This window comes from Papaver somniferum, chromosome 7, assembly GCF_003573695.1.
Source record: "Papaver somniferum cultivar HN1 chromosome 7, ASM357369v1, whole genome shotgun sequence".
NCBI lineage: Eukaryota > Viridiplantae > Streptophyta > Magnoliopsida > Ranunculales > Papaveraceae > Papaver > Papaver somniferum.
Genome location: NC_039364.1, coordinates 235,446,979 through 235,461,768, shown reverse-complemented (window position 1 = coordinate 235,461,768; position 14,790 = coordinate 235,446,979). Strand labels below are relative to the sequence as shown.

At 36.8% G+C, this 14,790-nt stretch overlaps 1 pseudogene; it reads right to left on the bottom strand.

Moving 5' to 3' along the window:
• Positions 1-572: 572 nt before the first annotated feature.
• On the bottom strand, positions 573-14,669 carry LOC113296151 (annotated as a pseudogene).
• Positions 14,670-14,790: the final 121 nt, after the last annotated feature.

Below are 14,790 nucleotides of genomic sequence, written 5' to 3'. Positions count from 1 at the left end.
TTGTTTTGAATAAAGTCTAATGTAATCCTAGTCTTTAGGACTCCATTCACGGTTTTTTATAATTCCTAGAGTTTAGCAATATTTATTACTTTTAACGTTTTAATTAGTTTAGGAGTTATCTTAGGGTTTGCACTTGTAAGCCTATATAAAGGCCGGTTGATATTGATAAAAAGATATGAAGAAATATGTTCAAGTATTTTGTTTACACAAGTCTCTTTTGTTTTTTCAATTAAATATTTTGTTTTGTTATTATTTGATGAAATATTAACTACACATCTTAGGTTATAGAATCCAAAAATGTACCCAAAACTTTGAGTAGACCCAAAAATAGAGTTCCAATTGAAAATATTCGAACCCAAAAAGAAATAAATCTCTTGGAGTCCTTAAAATAAAAAAAGTTAAAAAGGCAAAGGAAATTTCAAGTCCTTCAACCGGAAGAAGCGCCTAATCATCCATTGACGAACTGATGTCAGTACTCTTCAAAAACTTATCTTCATCTACGGAGCTGACTATAATTGCAGCTGATAACATCCCTCTTCCTACCATCTTGCTGAATTTGCTTCTCTATATTTTTATCCATGTAGTTTAGGGCGTACCAGGAATGGTTTGAAAGTTAAGACTAATCCAATCACCAAAACTAAGTTTAGGACGAAGAAAACCAAGTGGTTACCTGCACTCGACAAGCAAAACAGCATTCCTCAATATCTGATTAAGAATTCCAGTGACTAATTTGTTTTTCTGTAAGGTAAAGCATCAAACCAGGTAGAACGGAAGCATTTATACGCTTCTGTGCCAGTGAAAAGCTGCAAGAACAAAAGCCATTGTAATTACACATAGTAAAATGGACATAAAAAAATGGCATACATGGGAAAATTAGTACCTGTATAATCTACGGAAAATGGGTCATTTGTCCAAATATATTTAAAACATGTTCAAATGGACGAGTGAAAATTTGTATGGGTGAAATGGACGCCAAAAAAATAGCAAAGGTGAAACTGGATTCATCCTGACTTAAACTTAAAAAACAACAAGGATGAAACTGGATGCATCCTGATGTAAATTAAAAATAAGAAAAAGTATTTGAAAATGGGTAGGATGAAACTGTTTACATCCTAGCTATTTTTAAATTTTTGTCCATTTAAACAGTATCAAAATCTAAATGTCATTTTCACCCAGGAATTATTGATTTTGATCTTTTTAACCAATTTTGTGTTTAATCTAACTGTTTGATTTTGTAAATACATATATCAAAATAGTTCGTATCTATTTCATTCATTCAACCTGCCTCTTATACAAGACATACAACCCTAGTTTAGAGTTCGACCTTACAATGGACTGTCCATAACAGTTTAGACATTGGACTGTCCATAACAGTTTAGACAGTAGACTGTGTAGATGGGTCTCAATCTGTATACTGTGAAGATGGGTCTCAATCCTGGGTCTCAAACCAACAGTCTCGAGCCCATATATAACTCTCCTAATACCCTCCCTCAAGACGGAGCATGGAGATCACACATGCCCATCTTGGAAATAAGAAACTGAAACTGAGCTTTCCCTAAAGATTTAGTAAAAATATCCGCCAATTGCACTGTTGTAGGAGTGTAAGAAGGCGTAATAAGCTTCTGCATGATAGCATCTCTAACCAGATGACAATCAACTTCAATATGCTTTGTTCGTTCATGAAAAACTGGATTCTTAGCAATATAGAAAGCCGATTGACAATCACATAGAAGACGCATTCCATGTGGATGATGAACTCCCAAATCACCCAGTAATTTTTTCAACCATTTTAATTCACACGTCGCCGCCGCCATAGATCTATATTCCGCTTCAGCTGACGAACGAGAAACAGTATGTTGCTTCTTAGTTTTCCAGGATATTGGAGACTACCCAAGAAGAACAAACCATCCTGTCAACGAGCGTCTAGTTAAGGGACAACCATCCCAATCTGAGTCACACCATCCTTTCAAATTAAGACCACTATCAGAGCGCAACAGAATTCCCTGCCCAGGATTCTTCTTCAAATATCGAACCACACGAAGAGCCGCTTCCCAATGTGCTATTCTCGGCAGTTGCATGAATTGAGACAAAATATGAACAAAATATGCTAGGTTTGGCCTAGTCATGGAAAAATAGATTAAACGCCCAATCAGTCTTCGATATTTTTCCACATCCGTGAACAAATCTCCTTTGTCCAAAGAAAGACGATGATATCCAACGCATATTTGCGTTGACACATATAAAAACCTTGTGCACTCCGTGCCACCTCCAAACCCAGAAAATACTTCAACTTTCCCAAATCTTTCATCTTGAAACATTGTCCCAAGTAAAGTTTGAATTGATCAAGCGCAACTAAATCATTACCCGCAACTATCAAATCATCCACATAGACCAAAACGTTAAGTTGGGTTTTTCCCATAGTCATGGTAAAAAGAGAATAATCGGAATATGATTGCCGAAACCCATAATTCTTCAAAGCTGCAGACAATTTTGCAAACCAACACCGAGGAGCCTGCTTTAAACCATATAAAGATTTTTTCATCCTACACACCATATTAGACTTACCTTGAGCAAATCCAGGTAGTATTTTCATATACACTTCTTCTTCCAAGTCTCCATGAAGAAATGCATTATGTACATCCATCTGATGCACTTCCCAATTCTTAATTGCTGCCACAGCTAGGAAAGTCCGCACTGTCGTCATTTTCGCCACTGGTGCAAATGTCTCATTGTAATCCAACCCTTCTACTTGATGATTCCCAAAGATCACCATTCTAGATTTGAGCCGCACCAACTGTCCATTCTCATCATACTTCTCTGTGTAAATCCATTTACCCCCAAGAGATTTCTTTCCCGGCGGTAATTCTTCTAATTCCCATGTTCCTTGTTCTTCCAAAGCTCGTATTTCTTCTGTCATTGCCTTACGCCATCCTGGATGCTTCATGGCTTCTTTGAAATTTTTAGGCGCAGACCCAGCAGTAATTGCTGCAAGAAACGTTTTATGAACTGTAGAGAATTTATCACAACTAACATAATACGTCAAAGGATACGGCGTACCTGAGGATGATGACTGTGGAGAGTGAGCATGAGATGGACTATTTTCTCGTACAGTGTGCGTTACAAAACCTTTGAGCCGACTAGACGGAATCTTCTGTCTCCTTCCTTTACCCATACTAGCTTCCGTCACTTCTTCCTTCGTGACCACAGGGTTCTCAGTAATATATTTTGGGTTCTCAGTATCATCTTCCGGGTTCTCAGTAATGTCTTCCGGGTTCTCAGTAATGTTTTCTGGGTTCGCAGTAATACCTTCCTGGTTCCCAGTAATATATTCTGGGTTCTCAGTACTGTCTTCCGGGTTCTCAGTAATGTAGTTTGGGTTCTCAGTAATATCTTCTGGGTTCTCTTGCTGCACTATTTCTTCATCATCACTCCAACACACGTCATTATTAGCCCGAACTATCTCAGTTGGCTTATCAGGTACCATAGATATGTAAGCAAACTGATGTTCATGAAACTCTACATCCCTTGAAACCAAAAATTGTCTTTTGTCTAAGTCATATACTTGTCATGCCTTCTTCCCAAAAGGATAACCCAGAAAGACGCACCTTCTTCCTCGACTTGCAAACTTATCCCCTTTACTACTTTGATCATGTGCATAACACAAGCAACCAAATACTTTCAACTGACTATATGGTGCCGGTTTCCCAAATAGAACTTCATACGGAGTTTTGTTGTTTAGAACCGGTGTAGGCGTACGATTAATCAAATACGCTGCTGTCAAAGCACATTCTCCCCAAAATCGGATCGGTAAATTTGCTTGAAATCTCAAAGCTCTTGCCACATTCATTATGTGCTGATATTTTCTCTCAACTCTTCCATTTTGTTGAGGTGTTCCTACACAGGATGTCTCAAAAACTATTCCATTAGTCTTAAAATAGCCACGTAATGCATTAAATTCAGTTCCATTATCATTTCTAACAATTTTGATTTCTTTACCAAATTGACGTTTCACAAGCGCAATAAAGTTAAGAAATATCGGTTCAACCTCAGTTTTGCTTTGAATTAGATAAATCCACACACCTCTTGAAAAATCATCTACTATTGTCAGAAAATATTGTGCTCCAGAAGACGAGCACGTCTTATAAGGACCCCACAAATCTATATGAACCAAATAAAAACTACAACTGGATTTGCTCAAACTACTAGCAAAACTACTTCTACGATGTTTTGCACGTGGACAAATATCACACGCATCATTATTTTTCTTCAATAATCTACCCAGACCCGGTAACCGTTGTAGCACTTTCTCTGATGGATGTCCCAATCGCTGATGCCACAGCTCATACGTATCCTCACTCACCGTAAGCACTTTAACTGGAGGCACACCACAGAACATATATAGTCCACCTCGTCTCTCACCCACTCCAATCACCTTCCTCGTCAACCGGTCCTGTATAAGACATAAATTTTTAGTACATTGAACATTACATACTACCTCATCAATGAGTTGTGTAATAGAAATCAAGTTACAAGTTATCCGTGGCATATAAAGCACATTTTCCAATCTCAAACCACCAGGAAGAATAACTGTTCCTATTTTCTCAGAGTGAGCATATTTTCCGTCCGGCAGTCCCACCGAACATGCTCTAATATCTTTCACATTTATCATATCATCTCTTTTACACGTGACATGATTTGTAGCTCCTGTGTCTATAATCCAGGATGTTTGATTTGTCTTACCTTGGAGCTGAGAACTGATTTTTCTTGAATTTAAATATTTAAGAACCTGCTGAACTTGACTTGTAGTCACGCCTGTCAGTCCTGATGCATCTCCTGAAGACCCAGTGACAGGATGAGATGTTGTTGCTGCCGAGATGCTCAAATTATGCGCACGTATATTGTCTTGTCCTCTACCTCCTCTGTTGTTCACAAACCCGGCACCAGCACGTCCTCGACCACCAGCTCGACCACCAGTTCGGCCTCCTCGACCATATCCTCTTCCACCTCTTTGTCTGTCACCCCACCATTCCGGGTATCCAATCAGCTGAAAATACCCTTCCTGTGAGTGCCCTTCTCGGCTACAATGCTTGCAAAATTTGTTAGGATCATACATATTATTGTATGGACGCTGATCTGACTGAACCTTGAACGCCATAACATTGTCCTTTGTCTGAGATGCCACAACTCCGTCCCCCAATTTTAGACGTTCCGAATTAACCACAGCTTGATAAGCCACATCTATAAATGGCAGTGGTTCTCTTGCCAGTAATTGTTCACGCAAGGAGCTATACATGGTATCCAAACCAATTAAAAAATAGTGTAAGAAATCTTCTTCTCTCAACGTACTAACCTGTGTTGCAATGTTACACGTGCACTGGCCACAGCTACACTTCGGTATCTTCATGTACGTCACCATCTCATCCCATATGTTTTTCAATCTCCCATAGTACACTGCAACCTCCTCAGTTTTCTTCTGTTTGCGTTCGCTTAAGGCAGCTTTCAACTGGCATATCCGAGTTCCACTTACAACACAAAATCTCCTCTTCAAGTGCGTCCATAACATGCTCGCATCATCATAATCCCCCAACGTTGATCTAATAGTTGTCTCCAATGTATTGCTGATCCAAGAAACCAGCATTGAATGCACTGCAATCCACTCCTCTAACTCCTCAGGTTCTTTTGGTTCTTTGGCGGTTCCATCAACAAAACCAAATTTTCTTTTGGCTATCAATGATCTTCTCACTGCTCTAGCCCATTCATCATAGTTTGCTCCCTTTAACACAATCGGTGTGATGACAATCCCTGGTCCATCACTTGATCCCAGATGATATTATGGTTTCTTCTTTTGCATATTGTTTTCTACCTCTTTTCCTCTTTTAGATGATTCTGTATCATCCGCCATGTTTACTGTTCTAGGGTTTTCTTATTCGTGTTAATCAACTCTGGCTCTTGATGCCATGTTTGATTTTCTAAACACATATATCAAAATAGTTCGTATCTATTTCATTCATTCAACCTGCCTCTTATACAAGACATACAACCCTAGTTTAGAGTTCGACCTTACAATGGACCGTCCATAACAGTTTAGACATTGGACTGTCCATAACAGTTTAGGCAGTAGACTGTGAAGATGGGTCTCAATCTGTAGACTGTGAAGATGGGTCCCTGGGTCTCAAACCAACAGTCTCCAGCCCATATATAACTCTCCTAATACTAACAGATAACAACGTAATGCAAACACGTTTTATACTTACAGAACACCACCACCAGCTGGACCAAATGCTTGAAAAAGAGACATTGCGGTTAATGAAATTCCGTTTGCTGCCCCTCTTTGGTGCTGGGACTGCGTTAATTCTCGAAGTCATAAAACTAGGATTATGTAACTTCCGAAGCCGTTATAGAATAGTAAAAATGAGAGAGAGAGAGAGAGAGAGAGAGAGAGAGAGTTACAACTGTGTTGTTTTGCAGGATGATAAACCCAGTAAAAATAGACATCTGTTGAGTAATAAAATTGTCAAAGGTTGATATATACCGATTTGTTGAAACAAGAGGAAAGAAAACCTTCATTTTTTAGCTTGTACAACTTACAGAGAAAATAATGATAAAAAAAAAACTTACAGAGAAAATGTTCTTCAAAAGTGATGCGGTATTTACTAACAAATAAAGGCTGATCCCAGATAGTGTAGCTATATGAGGGTAACTTGACAGCAACACAACAGATAAAGCCTTCAAACAAAAACACGACCATAGAATAGATAAATCAATATACCTGAGATTGAAAGAATTTGGCCAACATCCTTCGTGGTATAGCTCAATCCACCAAATATTTTAGGACTTACAGCCCATAATGAGAAAATCTGTCAAAAATGATCGAAAATCATATTGTTGAGAAGGCATAAGTTCAAAACTTAAAAAGCAATAGCATATGAAAGTCAGCTAATGGTTCAATTACCTCAGTGTAGGCCATACTTTGAAGTGAAAAAACACATAATACGACAATACTTGAGATTAACGGCCAATTTGTAAGAAGGCTTTCCTTGGAATCTATCAGTCCTATCTCCTTATTCTCTTGTATCCTTCCATTCATACCAGTTTCACACGATGCTATCCCGATATGTTTGTGCAATGTTTCCTATCACATTATCAAATTACACATCAGAAATCAATATGTTTGGAGATCCTCCATTTACTGTGTCTAGTTCAACTTCAGGAAAACAATGACACAAAGGACTTTTCTTCAGCAAGCACTAGGTGCATAAAAATAATGTAATCCTTTCTGCCTTTCCCGAACTCACAGAACAGTAATCTTTACAGTTGGTATTAGAAAACTACTTCTTTATACGCATCTCTACACATGAATACGAACTATATTTGGATGAAGAAATTAAACGTACCGGAAGCCAACAACAAGCTATAGTTGCAGCTATTGCACATACTGATATACAAAGGCTAGGTAGGAAGTAGGGAAATCTGCATTATATTGAAAAGTCACATAAATTATTGAATTCATTCACGAAGGAACTAAAATGGAACGTATACATGTAATTAATATTTCTTACCTCGCAAAAAGAGAATCCCTTGTAAATATGTATGGATATTTCTCTGCAGGCTAGAACAGCATTGATATATTTAGATCTACCCCAACAAATAATATCAATTCGTATCAAATATTCATATGCGATAAACTATTTCTTCTACTCTATACCTGTGCAAGGGAACCTCCAAGAGCGGGCCCAACTATCATCCCTATTGCCCATGTTCAACTAGTTGTTGGAAAACGATTAATAAAAAAAATAATTTTTTAAAGTTTTAATAAAAAATTATAATTTATTGTTTTATTTTGTGAATGAAACTTTTTAGTCACACATCGTGGAGTTTCCAATTTTTAGTAGTTTTAAGAAACTATATAAACCTTTTAGTCCCACATCGGGGAGTTTTTCTTCTTAAGTTGTATTTGTCAATTATATAAAGAATTTCACTACTTTTGTAAAATCTATGGGAAAGGGGTTGCTCTATATTTTAGAGGGACCCCTAAAGGAAAATATTTTATAGCGATTTTTAAGCATTCGCGATTTTCCTTAACGGTTTTTTCGGAGTTGCCAAGCTCAAGTTGAGCATCTACTACATATGCTAGTAGTAGGTGTATTAGGGTGTTTTATCCTGGAGATATCCGTCCTGTGAGGGCTATAGCATCACTCTTGAGTGTAGCCGGGCGCTAATGTCTTAAGGACAGCGTGTTGAACACGTGACTCACTCTATTTTCCAAAGTTTTGCCTTGTTGCTGTTGCGGAGATACGGGGAGCTTGTTCGTTTCGTCAAAGCAATCACTTCCATTATAAAGAAGCTAAGTATCAATAACTTTTGCTTATTTGATTTTTCTTTGTTTTTGATTATTGCACCCAACAATCTTAAGACATTAGCGCTTGTAATAATCGAAAACGATTGATTGGTTTGTGAATCATGGATGTTAATTGTGGAGTGAAAAAACAAAAACGAATTTCTGGTCATCTGTAGAGTTTCAATTTTATCTTTTAATCTAGAAGGAATTTCTATTAACCCTTTTGACACAACGTATTAGACATCCTGATACTTACCCGCGCAAAATTTCAGAATTTTGCGGGTTGTAAAAGTATTTTTTTGATATTTTACAAAACAGAAAAACGTTTCTGAAAAATTCTGACGAGCAGAAAATTGTTGTTAACTAAATTAATTTTTGTGGGGTAACCATGAGTTTTTTGAAACGCTGATTCAAACGAAGTTTGTATATATAGATGTTATCTTCAAAACTCATATTTTACTTTCTGATTTGGAATTGTGATTTGTGAATAAAGGTGTCATCTCCGAGGGACATGGCTAATAGTCGCATGTGGTTGGAAACAAATCTTCCAAAGATGGCAAAGGTGAGAACATCGAACGCAACTCTAAGCATGGTCTTCATGATAAAGGTATATTTCGTAAACCTGAATCCGGAATTACTTTAGTTAAGGGTGAGTGTTATGTTTGTAAAATTCCTGGCCACGCGGCAGTAAATTGTAGACAACATAAAAACCTTAATAAGTAGAAAGTTAATGCTAATTTAGTTGAAACAAACTAGAACGAGTTTGGTGGCATGATGTCGGAAGTTATTTTAATAACCAATGTGAGAGACCAGTAGGTGGACTTTGGAGCCACCAAGAATGTTTGTTGAAACAGAGACCTGTTCACCTCCTATCATAGGATAGGGGATGTCGAGAAACTCTTATTGAGTAACTCATATGCAATAGAGGTTGCATAAAAGGAAAAGGTCGAGCAGAAGCTCATATCTGTAATATTCTCACATTGAATGAAGTTTTCATGTTCCGAGCATATGCGAAAATCTTGTATCTTGTTCTGTTGTAGATGGAAAAATATTTAAGATCTTAATTGAATATGGAAAACTTGTTGTAACTAGGCAGTGATTTTTTAAGCAAGAGTTATAGGACTTTGGGTCTATATAAGCTTAACGGAAAAACTGATGATGTGAACGTAGTTGATTCTTGTGATATCTTTGTGTGATTGATTGTTTTACGTGGTAGACTTGGAACCGTAAACTTATAAGTCAATGCTTAACTGGCTAGCATAGGCTTCGTACCCAAATTTAGTTTGGATTTTGAACACAAAAGTGAAATCTGTGAAGAATCAAAATATGCTATAAAATCTTTTAGCACAAATGTTCAGAGTAATTCTAAGCCTTTAGAATTAATTCAGTTAGGCCTAGTTGACATGAGTTCAACCCAAAACCACTGTGGTAAAAGATGGTTATAACTTCCGTAGATGATTGTACGAGGTACTATCTTGTATACTTGCTTAGGATAAGGATGACGCCTTAGAAGCCTTAAGATGTATAAACTTGAAGTTGGAAACCAATTAGAAGCCTTGAACATAACAACCGTATCCTTAAGGAGATGATAATTTCCATGTTGATTAGTTCAGGATTACCTGCGGCCTTGTGGGGGGAGGCAGTCCTCTTAACTAGTATATCCTGAATAAAGTACCCTTTTAAGAATCAGATGAAACTCCATATGGTTTATGGAACGGTAGATGACCTTCTTATGAATGTGTCAAAGTGTGGGGGCGTTTGACTAAGATTGTAATTCCTCTTCCTAAAAGAACTAGATTGAAACCAAAAATGTTGATTGTGTTTTCGTATAGGGTATATTGAGTATACTTCTACAAATAGATTTTTGGTTGTGTGTTCTGATTTTTTCTGACATTGGTGTGAATATTATTACGGAATCTAGGGATGCTGAGTTCTTTGAACATGTTTATTCTAAACCTGTACCTCATTAGAGATGTGTTGTTGATCCCCTAGATTTATCTTCAAATAGTCAGAACTTATTTTAAAGGAAGATGAAGTTGATGTTGAGCCTAAGAGAAGTAAAATAATTAGACTTGAGACTTCTTATGAAACCGACTTCATAACATGCCTAGCTTAGTCTGAGCCACAGACTTGTAAAGAAGCCTTAATATCTACTGAAACCCCATTCTGGTAAGAAGCTTCATTTAGTGAAATGGACTCAGTCCGTTGGAACCAGACTTGGGAGCTTGCTAGTTTACCTCCAGGTTGTAAGACCATGGGATGTAAATGAGTCTTTAAGAGGAAACGATAGGTAGATGAAACTGTGGAAAAATATTAAGCTAAGTTGGTAGCTAAAGGCTATAAACTAAAAGAAGGTGTAGATTTCCTTGATTCTAATTCAATTGTGACGGAAATTACTTCCGTTGAGATACTAATTGTTATTGCTGCCATAAAGAACGTAGAGATACATCAGATGGATGTTAAGACAGCTTTTTCTAAAACCGTGAATTAGGTAAAGAAATTTACATAGATCAACCTGAAGACTTTGTAGTGAAAGGTTGTGAATACAAAGTTTGTAATTTGAAAAATCTTTGTATGGTTTTCAAATAAGCACGTAAACAGTGACATGGAAAATTTAATCATGTGATAATGGATAGTGGATTTAAATTAATGAATCTGACAAGTATGTCTACAAGTAACTTGTTAAGGATGTCTGTGTAATTGTATGCTTGTATGTTGATGATATGCTTGATACAAACATAGATGTGATCAATTCCACTAAAAACATGCACTGAATGAGAACATTGACTTGAAAGACTTGGGCCCTTTTGATGTAATCTTAGGGATGAGGATTAGAAGATAATCAAACATTTATAAGTCTTAGTCGTTCTCATTATGTTGAGTTGTGCTTAAGAGATACAATCAGTCTGATTGTAAACCTGCTTGTACTTCGTACGATTATTCTTGTAGTCTCAAGAAAAATAAGGGTAGTGGAGTATCTTAACTTGAATACTCAAAAGTTATAGGATGTCTGATGAATTTAATGAACTGTAAGAGTCCAGACATTGCCTATATTGTGAGTAAGTTAAGTGGATATAATTGTAGTCCAGAGCAAGAGAATTCAGATGCACTGAGTAGAGTATTATGGTACCTAAAATACTCTTTTGATTTATGAAAGGTATCTTGTTGTCCTTGGGACTTTATGATGCAAACTGGATAGTTGACTCAGAGGAGTCTAAGTCTACGAGTGGATATGGTTTCACTCTAACATGTGGGTTTGTTGTTGGAAGATTTCCAAACAAACATATCGCTCAATTCATTATGGAATCTGAGAGTATTGCGTTAGATAAAGCATGAGAGGGGGCCGAGTGCCTAAGATGATTTTTAGAAGACATTCCTCTTTGGCATAGGCCTGTGCCAGCTATATCTATACATTGTGTTAGCCAAGCTATAATAGTTAAAGCTAAGAAATAACTAATCTCAATCGGCGTTATTTCCATTGATTGGATAAAGTCCAAGGAGAATATCGCGCAATCTTTGACGAAAGGTTTGTACAAAGAGATAGTTAAAAATGCATCGAGGGGGTTGGGGCTTAAGCTCATATATTAAACTTGCCATGAAGGATACTCAACCTTGCTGACTGGAGATCCCATGATCAAGGTTTCGAATGAGACAACTAATTTGTGGTGGGTAAAGGTAAACACTATCAGAGATTTTCATTCTCTGTCCCTTCCCTATGGTGTAGACGTGATAGTGTGACTGCATGTGGAGGATGACTTTTTAATAAGTCTTAATGAGTTCTATAGTTTCAATTTAAGATTGAAGTGGGGTGTAGCAGTAACACTCTTTATGGAAACTCACCTATCTGAATGAGGAAGTGGGTCGCTTCCTGTGAGAATATGAGCTGATTCTCTAGAGCATTCTGAGAAACAGGATACGTCCAGGGCCAAAACGGACAAAACGGCACGAGCTTGGCAGCAATCTTGGAGATATCACCCGTGGTTGTTATCACGAATTACATCAAATGCTAGCAGTTCAAGACATAGTTCACTGTCTCTAGCAAGTAATTCTGGTAATATCTCACTAAGCAAAGGTTCAAGACCTCATGGACACCTCTGCCTAAAATGGTATTTCCTGCGTTTTTTATGTGATTTTCATTTTGATGGTTTTGGTATTACTGGAACTTAGGACCTAAAGGTCACTAACGGTTCACTAGTTCATGCTTTTTCACTTTGGTGAAAGATACCTATAGTCTCACCATGTGAGAACTAAAGATGAAAGCTCTCAATACTATTATGATTTATGCAATCCATAGTATGACCCTGGGGTCAACACACTTTTGTGTGAGGGAGAGGACGTAGAAATGACTAGTATGATTTCAACACTTGCACGATCAATCTGTTTGGATCGTGAGGTTGGGATGTTTATTTACCAAGATCTATCTGTGTTTTCATGTTTTATTGAGTTTTCATTCATGTGGGGGATTGTTGGAAAACGATTAATAAAAAAAATAATTTTTTAAAGTTTTAATAAAAAATTATAATTTATTGTTTTATTTTGTGAATGAAACTTTTTAGTCACACATCGTGGAGTTTCCAATTTTTAGTAGTTTTAAGAAACTATATAAACCTTTTAGTCCCACATCGGGGAGTTTTTCTTCTTAAGTTGTATTTGTCAATTATATAAAGAATTTCACTACTTTTGTAAAATCTATGGGAAAGGGGTTGCTCTATATTTTAGAGGGACCCCTAAAGGAAAATATTTTATAGCGATTTTTAAGCATTCGCGATTTTCCTTAATGGTTTTTTCGGAGTTGCCAAGCTCAAGTTGAGCATCTACTACATATGCTAGTAGTAGGTGTATTAGGGTGTTTTATCCTGGAGATATCCGTCCTGTGAGGGCTATAGCATCACTCTTGAGTGTAGCCGGGCGCTAATGTCTTAAGGACAGCGTGTTGAACACGTGACTCACTCTATTTTCCAAAGTTTTGCCTTGTTGCTGTTGCGGAGATACGGGGAGCTTGTTCGTTTCGTCAAAGCAATCACTTCCATTATAAAGAAGCTAAGTATCAATAACTTTTGCTTATTTGATTTTTCTTTGTTTTTGATTATTGCACCCAACACTAGTATGAGAAAAACATACAAAATGTATCCATCACTATCTATGAAATAAGACTGAATATCTTGTTCTCATGAAAAATGTTTAAAAAAAAACGTACAACTGAAAGTGCAAAAGTTTGATATTCTTTTTGACAAACTTCGACAGCATAAGCCTGAAAAATGTTCAACAGACATACTCAAAGAAGTATAATGCAGAAAAACCAAAAACACTTGAACTGGTCCATATATAGAATATACCACTGAAACAGCCATCAAAAACAAGAAACAAAAACTACATACTTGAACTGGTCCATATATACCACTGAAACACCCCAGAAGAAATCTCATAGAAACTGCCATCAAAAAGTTTGTACTGAGACCGAATAGAGCGTTGAATATAATCCTGATATGATAATTATTTATTGACAGATTAGATTAGATTTAGATCATATATAAGGGAGAACCGGAAATATGTCCCAGTTTCACTAATGTGATTGGAAATCTATCCCATAACAGTATTATTAGGGAATATGTCCCAACCGTTACAAAACTGTGTTAGAAAATTTCAAGTTGAAATTGGTAAGTGAATAACTATAAGAAATACTAACACGGAAGTGGAGCACAGGATTATGATAGGTTTTCGACCGTATCTGTCAGCTAAGATTCCCCACAATACTGAAGTTAAAGCTCTTCCAAACAAGTAAACACATCCTAATAAAAGAAAAAACAAAATGTAAGGTGTGGAAAAAATGGAATGGTTTAAAAAGATAAAAAACTCAACGAGACAACAAGTTAAATTCTTAGTGGCTAATTGTAAAGATGGATCATACCGACCTACAAATCCTGCGTAGTATCCAATATCTTCCTGCCTTTTTGCGATATTGAAATCTCTTATCTACACAAAAAAATTGGAATAAAACTTACTAACATGCATGATGATGAAAATTCTATGGACTTACCATTGCATACCAGGAAATATATGTAGGGGAACAGAGATGATATTGGAAGAACTGCAAAAGGAACTCAGGTATTAGAAAATGTTTCCTGGTTAGGGATGAAACATCTTGAGAGAAAACTTGACATCAACATGATCACTCACAAGTGGTTAATGCCACAATCCAAATAAAAAGCAAGTCCTTGTAAGGTATTCCTAAATCTGTTTCTTTACGAGTGTCGATTCTGCAACCTGGACAGTTCTCATAATACTTAGTCTTCCACAGTAATCCTTCTCTATTACCATCATGCTCTGCCATCAATAACTACGTACTTCAATACAGTTAATGATGAACATACCAACCAAAGTAACTCATTTTCAAGAGAAAGACATTCTTGATTTTTTTTATTACGTTTTATAATCTCCATTGAATCACAACA